The sequence below is a fragment of the Aegilops tauschii genome, chromosome 1 (assembly GCF_002575655.3).
Source record: "Aegilops tauschii subsp. strangulata cultivar AL8/78 chromosome 1, Aet v6.0, whole genome shotgun sequence".
In the NCBI taxonomy this organism is placed as follows: domain Eukaryota; kingdom Viridiplantae; phylum Streptophyta; class Magnoliopsida; order Poales; family Poaceae; genus Aegilops; species Aegilops tauschii.
Genome location: NC_053035.3, coordinates 127387034 through 127403787, shown reverse-complemented (window position 1 = coordinate 127403787; position 16754 = coordinate 127387034).

Below are 16754 nucleotides of genomic sequence, written 5' to 3'. Positions count from 1 at the left end.
TCGAGCAAGTTTCAACTGGGCTGTAGACTACCCAGGGTTGGTTTTGTTTTTAACAGGCCCAGCCCATGACGACAACGGGGCACAAAGATCCAGCAGGTATCTACTGGCCTCTGGCCCGCCAGCGTTAGTTATATTTTGTCTTACAACACCCGCAGGCAGTTTTTTACTGAATCAAACACACAGCCCAGTTCTATTTTCCTCTTGAAACGCATGTCCTACATCCGTTTTCTAATCTCTACCTATAGTTTTACTAGTTCATATACACATATCATTATATTGAAAACACATAAAATTCCCTTTTCATATTTACATCCTTATTTTTGTTGTTTTTTCCCACCCAGCGCTGATTTTTTTACCACTGGTTTTCCCTTAAACCAACTCAATTGTCCCACGTCTTATTTGCTTACAAAAACAAAACGATTTTTTGGCAAATCAATAAGTTCTTAAAAAAATGTTTATCATTTCGGGATTACAATAGTTTGGACTCCATCGAAATATGCAAAATAAGGTTGAACTTTTTGACCGTGGTCCTGGGCAGAAAATTGGCTGTAATAAATTACTTAAGAATTAGCAAATGGGCTGCAAATTATAAAAAATAGCAAATGGGCTTTATGTTGTCTGCCACAGATTTGGAGGCTGACTTGTGGGCCTACTAAGTTCATGCGTACACAAGGTTTCTCAAAAAAGAAACTTAGTCAACAATCGACTCTACTAGCGTCAGACCATTAGATGTCAATCTAACGGCAATCGTGCTTCTTCAGTCTCTGATCTTCCTGCCCCAGCCGCCCAAACCAGCGCCATCAGAACCGCCTGCTCCCGCCTCCCGTGGCCGGCAGTGCTGCCGGGCAGGCCTCACGGCCCCATCATACTCGCATCCCTGGCCTGTCTATCCCTCTACTCACCCACACTTCCTGTTATTTTCCGGCGACGGCAGCCGAACCAGTCAACCCTCGTACTCTCCACCGTGTGGGCAGCCACTGCCGTGTCTTCCCCGGCTCCGTGTCGTTCCCTTCGTAGGCCTCGCCGTCGTCCACCGCCCTGGTGCTCTCGGCGCGGCGTGGTCAACGATGTCCATCCAACGGCCGTAGTGCTTCTTCAACCTCTGGTCTTCTTGCCCCAGCCGTCCAAAGCAGCGCCGGTCGTGCCGCATGCTCCTGCCTCCCGTGGTCGGCTGTGCTGCCGCGGAGGCCTCACCGTCCCCATACTACTCCCACCGCTGGCCAGGGCATCCCTCCACTCACCCACTCCCCCTATTATTCTGCGGCGACGGTAGCCTCACACCGCAGCCGAACCAGTGAACCCTCGTACTCCTCTCTGCGTGGGCATCCACTGCCGCGTCTTCCCCGGCTCCGCGTCGTCCCCTTCCTAGGCCTCGCCATCGTCCACCGCCGCGGTGCTCTCCGCGCGGCGTGGTCAATGTGGTCAACGATCGACTTCCATCGGAAGAGTACTGTACATGGAGAGGCTGACAGCTGGGTCCACGGCAGCCGCAAGGAAGTGCCTCCTTATTACGCGCAAAATAATTATTCCTCCACCTGACAGCAGGGACCCACCGGACGGGCCACCAGTATTTCGCGGAAAAAATGTTTCCCCTGACTGCTGGGACCCACCGGACGGGCCACCGTATTTCACAAAAAAACGTTTGCCCCTGACTGCTGGGACCCACCGGACGGACCACCGTATTTCGCGAAAAAAACGTTCCCCCCGCTGTCAGCTCGGACCCACTGGAAGTGCCTCCTTATTACGCACAGAAAAATGAATACTCCCCCTGCTAGCTGGGACCCACCATGGTGGGAGGCTGACTTGTGGGCCTACTAAGTTGACGGGGATGGAGGGCTTTGTCAACTTAGTCAATATGAACGATTCTAGCTCCAGTGACCGTACGATGTCCATCCAACGGCCGTTGTGCTTCTTCAATCTCTGCTCTTCCTGCTCCAGCCGCTCAAACAAGCGCCGGCGGGACTGCCTGCTCCCTCCTTGCCGCGGCCGGCTCTGCTGCCGCGCAGGCCTCACCGCCCCACCGTACTCCCATTGCTGGCCTAGCCATCTCTCTACTCACCCACACCTGCTGTTATTCTCCGGCGACGGCAGACGAACCAGTAAACCCTCGTACAGTCGTACTCCCCTTCGCGCGGGAAACAACTGCCGAGTCTTCCCTGCCTCCGTGTCGTTCCCTTCCTAGGCCTCGCCGTCGTCCACCACCCTCGTGCTCTCGGCGCGGCCTGGTCAACGTGGTCAACGACCGACATGCATCTGAAGTGGACTGTACGTGGAGAGGTCGACAGCTGGGTCCACGGCCGCATGCAAGGAAATGCCTCCTTATTACGCGCAAAATAATGATTCCTTCACCTGACATCAGGGACCCACCGAAAGGGCCTCTGTATTTTGCGAAAAAAACGTTACCGCCGCTCATAGCTCGGACCCACCAGCTATATCTTCGCATGCAAGGAAGTGCCTCCTTATTACAAAAAAATGAATACTCCCCCTGTTAGCTGGGACCCAGTATAGTGGCAGGCTGACTTGTGGGCCTACTAAGTTGACGGGGACGGAGGGCTTTGTCAACTTAGTCAATATGCACGATTCTAGCTCCAGTGACCGTACGATGTCCATCCAACGGCCGTAGTGCTTCTTCAACCTCTGGTCTTCTTGCTCCAGCCGCCCAAACCAGCGCCGGTCGTGCCTCGTGCTCCTGCCTCCCGTGGCCGGCTGCGATGCGGAGGCCACACCGCCCCCTACTACTCCCACCACTGGCCAGGCCATCCCTCTACTCACCCACACCCCCTGTTATTCTGTGGCGACGGCAGCCTCACATCGCAGCGAACCAGTGAACCCTCGTACTCCTCTACGCGTGGGCATCCACTGTCGTGTCTTCCCCGGCTCCGCGTCGTCCCCTTCCTAGGCCTCGCCGTCGTCCACCGCCCTGGTGCTCTCGGCGCGGCGTGGTGAACGTGGTCAAGGAACGGCTTCCATCGGACGTGGACTGTACGTGGAGAGGCTGACAGCTGGGTCCACGGCCGCAGCAAGGAAGTGCCTCCTTATTACGTGCAAAATAATTATTCCTGCACCTAACAACGGGGACCCACCGGACGGGCCACCGTATTTCGTGAAAAAAACATTTCCCCCCTGACTGTTGGGACCCACCAGCTACACCTTCGCACGCAAGGAAGTGCGTCCGGGCAAAAAAAACAAAACGATTCGCCCCCCTGACTGCTGGGACCCACCAGCTACATCTTCGCACGCAAGGAAGTGCGTCCGGGCAAAAAAACCCAAAACGATTCGCCCCCCTGACTGCTGGGACCCACCAGCTACATCTTCGCAGGCAAGGAAGTGCCTAACAGTCGGGACCCACCTGGTCGAAGCGTATGTAGCGTTGTCATTCTGGTCGCGAACGTGTACATACATATATACTGGTCGATGTAGAGGCACGCACGTGTCGTAGTAGAGGCGCGTACGTGTCATAGTAGAGGCGCACACGTAGCATGTACACGTACGTACAGCGGCCAGGGTGCAAGAAAGAAAATACGGCCACGTACATACATACGAGCAGGGTCTCGAACGCCTACTCGCGCATACGTACGGCGAGGGCTCGTGTACATGGCTGGGTCGGAACGGAGAAACAGCGTCGTCGTCGTGTTCATGGGGAGGCAACAGAATGCGTCGTGTTCATGGGGAGGCAACGAAATGCGTCGTGTTCATGGGGAGGGGTGTGGCGTACCGCAAAACGGAGGAAACGGACCTCCTACGGTCGAAACGGGGGTCCTATTGATCGGGAGGAGTGTGGCGTACCGCAAAACGGAGGAAACGGACCTCCTACGGTCGAAACGGGGGTCCTGTTGATCAGGAGGGGTGTGGCGTACCGCAAAACGGAGGAAACATACCTCCTACGGTCGAAACAGGGGTCTTGTTGACCAGGAGGGGTGTGGCGTACAGCAAAACGGACGAAACGGACCTCCTACGGTCGAAACGGGGGTCCTGTTGATCGGGAGGGGTGTGGCGTACCGCAAAACGGACGAAACGGACCTCCTACGGTCGAAACGGGGGTCCTGTTGATCGGGAGGGGTGTGGCGTACCGCAAAACGGGACTCCACGGGATACTGTTCATCTCCACCGTCGACCTCCTCCAGCCTCCATGGGCTACCGTGGACCTCCTCTAGCCTCCACGGGCTCCTGTTCATCCAGCCTCCACCGCGCGCTACTCCACCGGCTACTGTTCAACCACCCCTCCACCGTCTATTGTTCATCCAGCCCTCCACACCACGGGGTCCTGTTAAACACCCCTCCACGGGCACCCCTCCACCGTCTACTGTTCATCCAGCCCTCCACACCACGGGGTCCTGTTCATCCAGAGGCAATGCCACCGCTCACTGTTCATCCACCCCCCCCGCAACGCTCACTGTTCATCCAATCGATCGGCTTCAGTTAGCAGCAGTAGCGAAGGAATCGCTCGATCGGGTTCAGTTAACAGCCATCGATCGATCGCTCGGGTTCAGTAACGCGTAGCCTGCAGTGCAATTGCTCGGGTTCAGTTAGAGCCCAACGCCTCGCTCGGGTTCAGTTAGAGCCAACGCCTCGCACACACGCGCGTACGTGTACAAGAGAAACGCGCATCGCTCGGCCCCCGACCTCCCACCGTAACCGGGAACTCCCTGAAATTTTCCTCGCCCTCGCTTCTACCACGGTTTTTTCTGTCATGGACGGCCCAAAGAATGTCATGCAGCTGCGTCTCTGGCCCGCCCAGGACGAAAAGCCCATTTTCTATCATGATTTTTTGTCATAGAAGTAGGAGCCCACCACATCTATGATGATACCAGGTTTTGTCACAAGTATCGTCATAGAAGTGTCATATGTATGACAGAAAAAAAATTCGTTCGGCCCAAAATGTCACGGATGTGTCTTTTCTTACTAGTGTATGGTAATAAGCCATTATTTTTTACCTTGTGCAGCTCACCGGGGGATCTCATCCCTCCGGGGGCCATCTCCTTGTCCTCGATGGGGGCCATCACCTTGCCAGGGGAATACTGCTTCTCAACGGCGACTATCTCCTCAAACTCGGTCTTGAGCCTCACATAGGTGGCAATCAGAGCTCCTGGGGTAGGCACGGTGGGGCCCTTGCTGTTCTTCCAGCTTTCTTTGAGGAGTTCGTCCGCCAATGTCCTCAACTCTTTGGCCAGTGCTTGTTTCTTGGCGTTCTTCGTCTCCATGGGTTGGCCCACCAACATGGTCAACTCGTTGGTCGGTGCTCGCTTCCTGGAGATCGCTGTCTCTAGTGGGTTGTCCGCCGGCAACTCTTTGCCTAGTGCTCCAGGATCCATCAATGAACTGACAAACAAAAAGTAATCGAAAGGAAACCATAATCGCAATGAAAACGGGAAAAGAATAGGATGTGAGAATCGGTCGGTGCTTCGCAAAAAGAAGATTCTTGGAATGAAAATATAGCAGCATAACTGATTCGCCCACCTTTCCTTCGTCGGTACAGAAGAAAATGGCAGAAGTGAGTAGCCTGGAGTGAGGTTTTCTTCAAGAAAGGGAAGAAAGGGCTTGAACGAGCATTCCAGTGAAATGATGGTTGCTTCGTTCAGTCCAACTTGGAGGCCACCTTACCACTGCTGGTAAAGGTGTGGGTTTTGTGATATGACGGGTCATGACGGCCACACCGGGGTGACAGGTGAGTCTCGACTGTAGCACCCCGCTGTGATTTGGTGGATGGCACGCGGGCCCGGATGCTTTGAAATGTCCCGCATGTAGATAGAGCGGCTAGTCATATAGGAGTGCTCAATATTGTGCACCGCGACCAAGGCGGAGAGGAAAACGAGAGAACTACGTAATTAATGCATGAGTTTAATTAGGGTAGTTTTGTAAAGTACGAGATACATTCCTCCAATCGCAAAATGCCTTGGTTCATGAGATTTGAGATTTGAGCCCTATAAACCGGAAGGGAGGGAGTACTGCACACGGTGTAGTCTAGTCACTTGTTGAAATCTCTAGAAAGGCAAATACTCCTTTCCGGTTTACAGGGCTGTACTACTCCCTCCGTCTAGGTGTGTAAGTCATCTTACGAAAACCAAATAGTCCCAAAACACTTAGGCACGGTGCATTAACTTCTACCTTGTTTCTTGTTTCTTGACATATCAACCAATAAGAGATGAGAGGTGTGCATGCTTTTAATGACTTGCAATGGCTAGTTCATTGCATGCAGTGCTATTAATTAGCAAATAAACATTGGTGACCCCAGGAGGAAACGGTGCTAAGCGCGTGGACCTATGCAGAATGAGTATCAACCAATGGATAATGGAGTTTAATTGTTAAATAATAGCAATTTTGTCTCATGCAAGAGCCTGGCTAGTACTCCAAGGAACCGCACCACGCGAGCGTTCGCAACTGCCACGTTCGGGTTGCGCTTGGCTCTTCGCCTCTTCGAGAAGACGAACAATGATGTTACTCCTACTTCTACAGTATCGAATCCACTGCTGCATGTCCGTCCACCTCGTGCGGGAGGGATAGCGTGTAGCGAAAGCTTCTACTTACTGCTCCTACCTTTGCGTCTATGACAGGTGGGCCCAATAGGTGGTTGGCTCTCCTGTCATGCAGCCAAAGGCAGGTGCAGTTAAGGCACCGGAGCTCAGTCCGCGAGGGAGAGGGCGTTGTAGTAATCAAATTTCTCGGTCTTGTACGAGTTGACGTGACACATCAAAGCACTGCACTCGATATAAGTCTTTTTACACATTTCAAATGGGCTACTTCGTATGTAGGAGTAGACATATTCTGCTTCGTATGTAGTCACTTGTTGCAATCTCTAAAAAGACTTATATTTGGAAACAGAGGGAGTACAACGCATGCATGCATGCATGCCGTGACTTTCCTTTTGATACTTGCATGTGTTGATTTGATGCACCTTGCCAAATTTTGACTATAAATTTAACTAACCAAATTTTCATGCATGTCACAAAAAATTACGGGGCTGTTTGGATTGTGACTATGTTTGTCTTATGTTGCCACATTATTTTTCCCACACTTGCCACACTTGCCTAACATGAGTTGCTCAAATTGTTAGACACACTTTGGCTTGCCTAAGGGAATCTTGCCACAATTTTTGTGTCTATGACATGTGGGGTTCACTACTAATAAAAAAAATTCTTGTCTTAGCTGTGGCTAATAAAAAAGACTTATATTTAGGAACGGAGGGAGTAGAAAATATAAATAATAATGCATGTTGGGGCAACCCACGTTTCCGCTAATTTTAGCCGTGGGCTTGTTCACAATTTTTATGAGGGGGTGGTTGTTCATTTAATGGAGGGACTTGTAGTACCAGACTTGAACGATACAAAGTGTGACCTGGCACACCGTAACACCACTTGGAACAAGTGGGTAGCTATCTCAAAAAACAATCAACAACTATGAAAAACCGCGACCTGGCATGTAGTAGTACACTATTTTAAACGATTGTTTTGATGGAGTGAAAAAGGAAAACTACCCCACTACGTATATATAGGCCGAAGCCTCCGCGCTTGCTTGCTAGGGTTGCTCTATTCACACACTCTCATCCTCTCCAGATCTAAACAAGATAGGGGTAGTAACACTGTCTTTCTCCCTTCAAAAAACACTGGCTTTCTATCCTCACCGCTGGTTACAGATCCGGACGTATCCCCCTCCGCCGGTGAAGGGGAGGAGGGGCAGCGTTTAGGCCGTCGTCGACAGCGAGGGAGGAGACCCACTGCCGGCCGCACCGTTATCTCTGGCCGAGCGCCGGCGCGGGAGGTCCTCCGATCCCTTCGTCGTTGCCTGTGGGCGGATCCGGCCTCCCGCCGCCCACCTATCCACATCCCGACGACCTTCAGGTATATCTTCGTTCGAAACCGCCTTAGCTCTACTTCCCCAGCTCACTACGTCGCTGCATGTGCATCATTTTCTACCTCTCAGCCCCTCTCGATCGGATGGTCCAACGTCACATTTTTTTTCTTCTATTGTTAGAGGTAAAGCTACTTCATGGAGTCGAATCTTGTACTCCCTCCGTCCGAAAATACTTGTCATTGAAGTGGATGTATCTAGATGTATTTTAGTTCTAGACACATCCATTTTGATGACAAGTAATTCCGGACGGAGGGAGTACTTGGTTCAAACAAGAAATAAAGTGGGGGTGGGGGAATTTAGTATGTACATCGGACTTGGTACAAACAGGAAGGAAAGGGGGTGAAAGTAGTACAGACTGGTCATCCAACCGGTCTCTTGGTCGAAAAGGGAAATATAGGGGTAACGCTGTACACAGTGGTATGACCAGGACTAGATTTGCTATCCACACATAGGAGTAGGTGGCTAGAGTGAACAAAAATGGGACCAACCCAGGTATGTTTCTTGGATGTTTGTTTCTCGGGGCAACAAACTATGAATCACCACTTTATGCCCCTGTTTACGTACATGGTGCTGGACTGCTGGTGCACCCACTGTCCCATGGCCTTATACAAAATATTTAGCCTCCGTTCGGAATAAAGGGGCAGAAAACATAGGTCTTGATGAAAATAGAGGAATAGGAAAGGAATGTAGGTATAAAACTATGGAACAGCGAACCGGAGGAAACTCTCAAGAGAATGTGTTCGGATGGTCTACGAAATGTACAGATTTGTTTTTTTAGAGTAGCATGCTTGGCAGTATGAGATGGTATTTGTTTATTCAGCTGCACAGTGACTACTCTTGTCCTCACCTCACGTACCACACATAGGTTGATTTTTTTAATTCCGGCAACACAGCACAGCAACCTGTCTAACGCATGGCAGCGAGCGCCTGCCTCGGGCTTCCGCCCAAAAAATGAGCAACGCGTGGATGTTTCTAATCCAATCGAATCAGTACTACCATACCAGCTTTCCTATGAAACACTATTCACCTTTCCCGTGTTCCGAACGGTTGGAAGGGAAAGAATACCGTAGGAATTGTGTTCCTACGAAAATCCTGCACCAAACCTGTGAACCGAACGCAGCCTTAGTTGTTCTTGATCTAATGTCCCTGGTAAAAATGAAGCCATGCCACTGTTATAAGCCATGACAAGTTTAGCCAAATGTTTTTTCCTGTAATTGTTTGAGACTCTGACTGTTTCCTCTGGGCCTTTTTGTGCAAACAGGGATATCCAATTCACCTGGTTGCTGTTGTGACCTTTTGGTGCACTGCACAAAACTCTTCTTAAAAGAAGTGACTTTTGTGCTGTTTAACTGGAATGTCAGAATGGAACAGTTGGTTCATTTTGGTGGAACTGCACAAAGGGAGATCTGTGTTCCAATCCTCATCATCCATATTGGCGCCATAACCTTCCTTTAGGTAAGAATGATATTTAATGCATGCGTTCATCTCTATTTTCCGACTGCCATGAGAAAATAATGTTGTTTTTACTAGTACACTTGTACTCCTTCACTGACAAAACCAATTCTGAATTAGAAGGCCAATCATGTACTTGGTTTCACCAACTGGTGAGGAGAAAGAGAAATAGAGCATGAAGAGGAAGAAGAAGAAGAATAAACAGTGCCAAGGCGATCTTGCTGAAGCCAGAGGCCTCAGTCGAGGCCATTCAAGGGCTCCGGCAATGACTACCTTACATGTGAGACGATCCTCCAGGGAGCCCTTCCACTTCTGCTGTCTCACTTAATTAATTAGGAGTACTTAAGTACCACTAATTTATTACTGCCTAATTTTCCTGTTGGAGTTAAACAAATCTTTAGTAGGACCCTATGCTGAATCATGTACGTGTGTATGTTTGTCTATGGAGGTGAATCATGTGGTGGAGCAGGGAGGGAATATTATTAGTGTCATGACATAATAGTGCTATTGTTTTGCATGTCAATTTATTGCCATTGGTTCAATGAGGCAATGTTTTGCGTATTGTCCGTCATGAATTTGATGCTACTGTTTGAGTAATATGCTAATGTCTTCCTATCCTTTCTCACTAAGCTAATGAAGGTTTCACCTTGTTCCTACTTGTGCAAACATGGATCATGTTGTGCCAATCATACATTTTAGTGGAACTACACAAGACAATACAATGAACTGTATCCCAGCCAGTGCTTTAACTCTGCTGGAAGTTCTTGATAATCTTTCGATGTAATCTCAGCACTGGTAAACAAGAGTGATTTCAACCATACATTTGAAGTGCACAAAAATATATACTATTGTGTGATTCCAGTGAGTGCTTTATCATCTCTTATGGGACTCCATGAATAAGCTTTTTTTCTCAGGTTGGTATGGGCCTAAGGCCTTCATCCATATTAGTTTGCTGTCATCTCTATTTGTATCGTGCTACTGTCATGAGAAACTCCTTTATCTTTGCACGTTAAAGTTTTGCAACCTATGATAAATGGCAATGCTTTGAGTGTTGAGTTGAGCTAATTGGCACTGATTAAATAAACTAATACCTCTCTTTAAGCAAGACTACTATGTTGCTAACTTTACCCATTAAGATAATGAGGGTGCTTCTATTTGTTAGTGTATGTTTCATCAACTAGTCCCACTATTACAGTAATCTCACTCTCTCAATATATGTGCCAACAGGGATGCTCGATTTTGGTGGAACTGCACAAAAACTTTGGGTGCTTAATTGCCTTGACAGCTTCCGTCCTTTCCTGTCAGTCGCTAATCTCCGCTTTCTTTCTTCCTTTGCTGTCAGTCGCTTGGCTTATCTCGGCTTCCAGTCAAAGGAAATATTAATTGATATGCTACCTCACACAGGTTGGTACTGGTCTTTATCCTGATTATTGTGCCTGTCATATGTATTGGTAATTTGGTATTGTGCTACTGTTTGCCGATTTCATAAAGGAGTAATTTGGAGCCTGAACTCGCAGGCAAATCATTACATCGGGTGATTTCAGTAGAATTGCACAAAATGATCAGATGGACAGGTACTTATGCTGCTGCTATGTACTCCAAAGTTCACTAAGACAAGCATCGATGTTGACAAGAAGTGCCTATATTCATTCGAGTATCAACGGCGTCAACCAATTGTCAAACTCCAAGTATTAGGAGAGTGAACGCCAAAAATATTGCTTGGTGCATAGCCCAGAAAAACGCAGTCCAGTCTTTGGTCCCAACTTGTGCCTTTTGGTTATCGGCACATATGGTAGCAAACTATATGGCTTGGAGTCTAAAGATTCCAAACAAGTTGGTTGACACATATATTCATCTGGCACTTAATCAGTCTGCACGCCAAGGATGCTCCATTTCAGTTGAACTGCACAAAAAATTTGGGTGGTTCATTTTCTCAACCGCCTCCTTTCTCGTCTGCAATGTAGAATTTTGGCGAGATACAGGACCAAGATGAGCCAGTAAACTAGTTGGAGTGAAAGTAGTGGCCAAGTTGCTCAAACCTCCCTCGGCACGAGGCCACTATTTGAGGATAAACCTACAAGCAAAGTTCAGATTGTCTGTGCTGCCTCTTATGTACTCGAAAGTTTACTCGTACAAGAACTAATTTTAACAAGAAGTACCTCCGATTGAACACCATTTACCAGTCTGTACCCTAGGTAATTAAAGTTTGTCCATGGATCATATTGGCTGTGATTTCAATCATTTGGATGCATAAACATACTGAACATGTGTATATCTGAATCTTTTTGTGAATTATGTATGAATATTGTCGTGTGATCTATCAATCATTTGGATGCATAGATATGCTGAGCTTGTATATATGAATCTTTTGAGTTGTTGATAGTGGATGTTGGCTATGAATATGAACGTGTCCTGTGAACCTGAGTTTGATATGAATGTTTACCTTTTCTGTTGTATTTGTGTCTGAACTTGTTAGTATGCCTACTGTGGGGTATAAAACACAGGTCTCTTATAAAAGTAATGCTGTGTCCAATTTATGTTTTCCCTTCTAACCACATTATATATATTTATATTATTACTATTATTGTATATTTTATAGAGACTTCTATATACATTATAAAAACATTCCACGTGTTATTAACTTATAAAAGTAAATGTTTAACGGAAGTTGGCAAGGAAAATCCTGGTTGTTTTTGACTTACAGGCAAGGAAAATCCTGGTGATTGCGTACAAAAGCTTGCGAAGATTTTAAGAACCAATTTAATAATAACGCGCTCATTTTTATTTTGAGCAATAACTCGCTAATTTCTTAATTATATATATAAAAAATGTGCCTCTCCGGTTTATTCTTTGATATTAATTGCTCCTTCTAACATAACATTATATATATAACGAGCCCACCTAATACGTGTATTTCAAGGAAGTGCAAATGGGCTGGGATTTCTTAGAAAATATAAATGGGCCTGATTGACGCGAAATTATTTGTTCACCCAGTCCAGCAAATGGACTGTACATTCTAGAAAACATGGGTTAAATATATGCCACATTTTTGCAGGCTGACATGTGGGCCAATAGGTCGAAGCCTACGCAGGGCATTGTCAACTTGGTCAACAAATGATTGTGTCATCCACAGCCATTGGATTTATATCCAACGGCCGGCATGCACCCTCAAATTTCTCGTCTTCTTCCCCCAGCGTCGCCGGGACCGCCTGGTCCGGCCTCCGGCGGCTAGCGGCTCTGCTTAGCACGCATCGCTATGAAGCGCTACCCCACCGCCGGCCAGGCTATCCCTCCACCCCTCGACACCTCCTGTTATTCTCCACAGACTACAGCCCCATGCCGCAACAGAACCAGTTATAACCCTTCTCCTCCTCTCAATCTGCGACTCCACTGCCGCGTTTTCCCATCTCCGAGTCGTTCCCGTCCGGGGCCTCGCCGTCGTCCACCGCCTCGCTGCGTTCGGTGCAGCGTGGTCAACAAACGAGAGTCATCGGAAGAGGACTGTACGTGGAGAACCTGACGGCTGGGACCCACGAGGTCCATGGTCGCACGCAAGGAAAGTTCCTCCTTATTAAGCTGAAAAAAAATGTTTCCTCCACCTGACAGCTGGGACCCACCGGCTGTATCTTCGCACGGAAGGAAGTGCCTCCTTGTTTTGCGAAAAAAATTATTCATCCCGTTGACAGCTGGGACCCGTCAGATTTGCTGACTGACTTGTGGGCCTACTAAGCGGACGTGTACGCACGGCTTTATCAACTTAATCAACAAATGATTCTAGCAGCTAGACCGTTGGATGTTAATCCAACAGCCGTGCTCCTTCTTCAACCTCTGTTCTTGCTCCTGTCTCCCGTGGGCGGCACCGCGGCTGTGCTGCCGCGCACCCGAACCAGTGAAGTTTCCCACTCCTCTCCATCTGCGACTCCACTGCCCCGTCTTCCCCATCTCCGGGTCGTTCCAGTCTGTGTGCGCTCTGCACGGTGTGGTCAACGTGGTCAACAACCGAGAGTCATCGGAAGATGACTGTACGTGAGAGGTTGACAGTGGGGACGCACCACGCCCATGGACGCATGCATGCAATGGAGCGCGGCGAGGTCAACGTGGTCAAGGAATGACTTCCATCGGAAGTATACTGTACGTGGAGAGTCTCAGCTGGGTCCACAGCCGCAGCAAGTAAGTGCCTCCTTATTACGCGGAAAATAATGATTCCTCCAACTGATAGCAGGGACCCACTGGACGGGCCACCGTATTTTGCAAAAAAAACATTTGCCCCCTGACTGCTGGGACCCACCTGACAAGTCCGAGGCGAGGCGGAGGACGCCGGTGCCGGCGTTTAGCGTGTACCGCAGATGGCGGCCGGCATCGTCTAGTTAGCTAAGAGTAAGTTAGTACTTGTACGCTACTAGAGTATTAGTGGAAGTAGATAGTTAACTTGGCTATGATGGTTGTCAACGTGGAAGTTCAGTACTCTATATGTGGATCAGACCTGTTACTTTGCTCTGAATGTTGAACTTTCCGTTTGAACATATGGAATGGGCTGCTATTTTTTTAAATGGGTTGTATTTCTCCTCCACGGGTTTAGAGGCTGACTTGTGGGCCTACCAAGTTGACGCGTACACAACCAGGAGATGATTGTACGTGGAGAGGATGACAGCAGGGACCCGCCAAGGTCATGGCAGTACGCAAGAAAAGTGCCTCCTTATTTCAATCCAATAAAAAAATGGCTCCTCGTAATGGATTTTTGACATCTGGGTCCCATGCCATTGTCAACGTAGTCAATAAACGAGAGAGTTGCCCAACGAGCGGCTGACATCAGGGACCCAGCAGCTCGCCCAGTTATTTTTGTTTTGGGTTAATTTGATAAATGCCACTCCAAATCTGGTGTTTCTAAGAAATGCCATTGCAATTTCCAAACTTTGAAAAATGCCATTTCATGCCATCCCCAGTGGCATTTTTCAAAGTCTGGAGTGGCGTTTTTCAAAGTTTGCAAATTGCAGTGGCGTTTTCCAAAGTTTGCAAAAATTGCAGTGGCATTTTTCAAAGTTTGGAAATTGCAGTGGCATTTTTATGAATCGCCATATTTGTTGTGGCATTTATCTAATTTGTTTTTGAGACGGAAGCAGGGTGTCAACTGGGCTGTGCGGGGCACTCTGCCATGTCTAGACAACCTTCTCTTTTATGTTTACCACAGACCAGCCCAGTAGTTTTTTCTTTCTTTCTGAAAATGGCTAGCCCAGTTTTTTTGTGATTTGCCAAGTAAGTCACTTTGTCAGGCCTATTGGGCTGCAAATCTTTCAAGACGAGGAGAGCTTCATTCGGCTGGACGAGAAAATGGCCTATCAGTAATGAGAAATGGGCTGTACATTTTTAAAACACATCAAATCGGCAATTACTTTCAAATTTCTTTTTTTCATTTCAAGATTTTAAATTGCATTAATTTTTATGCGTGGACAATTTGTTGGATTTTATATTGATATACATTTATTTTTAAATTCAGTTTGAATGTGACTCGAAATTTTGGGATTAAAAACAGTTCGGACCGCACCGAAATATGCAACATTTCGTATAATTTTTTAACCGTGGCCACAATATGGGCTGTAATGCTAACAAAAAGAATATGGGCTCCAAAAAAACCTTCAGAATTAGCAAACGGGCTGTCAATTATTAGAAATAATGGCAGATGGGTTGTATGCTGTTTTCCACAGATTTGAGGCTTTCCTAAAAAAAGGTTGACGCACAAGCAGTGACTGTTGGATGTCCATCCAACGGCCGTCGTGCTTCTTCAATCTCTGCTCTTCCTGCTCCAGCCGCTCAAACAAGCGCCGGCGGGACTGCCTACTCCCTCCTCCCCGCGGCCGGCTGTGCTGCCGCGTAGGCTTCACCGCCCCACTGTACTCCCATCGCTGGCCTAGCCATCCCTCTACTCACCCACACCTATTGCTATTCTCCGGCGACGGCAGACGAACCAGTAAACCCTCGTATAGTCGTACTCCCCTCCGCGTAGGAAACAACTGCCGAGTCTTACCTGCCTCCATGTCGTTCCCTTCCTAGGCCTCGCCGTCGTCCACCGCCCTGGTGCTCCCGGCGCGGCCTGGTCAACATGGTCAACGACCGACATGCATCTGAAGTGGACTGTACGTGGAGAGGCTGACAGCTGGGTCCACGGCTGCACGCAAGGAAATGCCTCCTTATTACGCGCAAAATAATGATTCCTCCACCTGACATCTGGGACCCACCGAAAGGGCCTCTGTATTTCACGAAAAAACGTTACCGCCGCTGACAGCTCGGACCCACCAGCTATATCTTCGCACGCAAGGAAGTGCGTCCTTATTACGCACAAAAAAAATGAATACCCCCTGCTAGCTGGGACCCAGTATAGTGGCAGGCTAACTTGTGGGCCTACTAAGTTGACGGGGACGGAGGGCTTTGTCAACTTAGTCAATATGCATGATTCTAGCTCCAGTGACCGTATGATGTCCATCCGACGGCCGTAGTGCTTCTTCAACCTCTGGTCTTGTTGCTCCAGCCGCCCAAAGCAGCGCCGGTCGTGCCGCATGCTCCTGCCTCCCGTGGCCGGCTGTGCTGCCGCGGAGAACTCACCGCCCCCTACTATTCCCACCGCTGGCCAGGCCCTGCGGCGACGGCAGCCTCACACCGCAGCCGAACCAGTGAACCCTCGTACTCCTCTCCGCGCGGGCTTCCACTGCCGCGTCTTCCCCGGCTCCGCGTCATCCCCTTCCTAGGCCTCGCCGTCGTCCATGGCCCTGGTGCTCTCGGCACGGCATGGTCAACGTGGTCAAGGAACGGCTTCCATCGGACGTGGACTGTACATGGAGAGGCTGACAGCTGGGTCCACAGCCGCAGCAAGGAAGTGCCTCCTTATTACGCGCAAAATAATTATTCCTCCACCTGACAGCGGGGACCCACCGGATGGGCCACCGTATTTCGCGAAAAAAATGTTTCCCCCTGACTGCGGGGACCCACCAGCTACATCTTCGCATGCAAGGAAGTGCGTCCGGGCAAAAAAAAAAACGATTCGCCCCCCTGACTGCTGGGACCCACCAGCTACATCTTCGCTGGCAAGGAAGTGCCTGACAGTCGGGACCCACCTGGTCGAAGCGTACGTAGCATTGTCATTCTGGTCGCGAACGTGTATGTACATACTGGTCGATGTAGAGGCGCGCATGTGTCGTAGTAGAGGCGCGCACGTAGCATGTACACATACGTACAGCGGCCACTGTGCAAGAAAGAAAATACGGCCACGTACGTACATACGGGCAGGGTCTCGAACGCCTACTCGCGCATACGTACGGCCAGGGCTTGTGTACATGGCTGGGTCGGAACGGAGAAACAGCGTCGTCGTCGTGTTCATGGGGAGCCAACCGGCTGGGTCGGAACGGAATGCGTCGTCGTGTTCATCGGGAGGGCTTGGACGGAATAGCCGATGGAAACGAGGC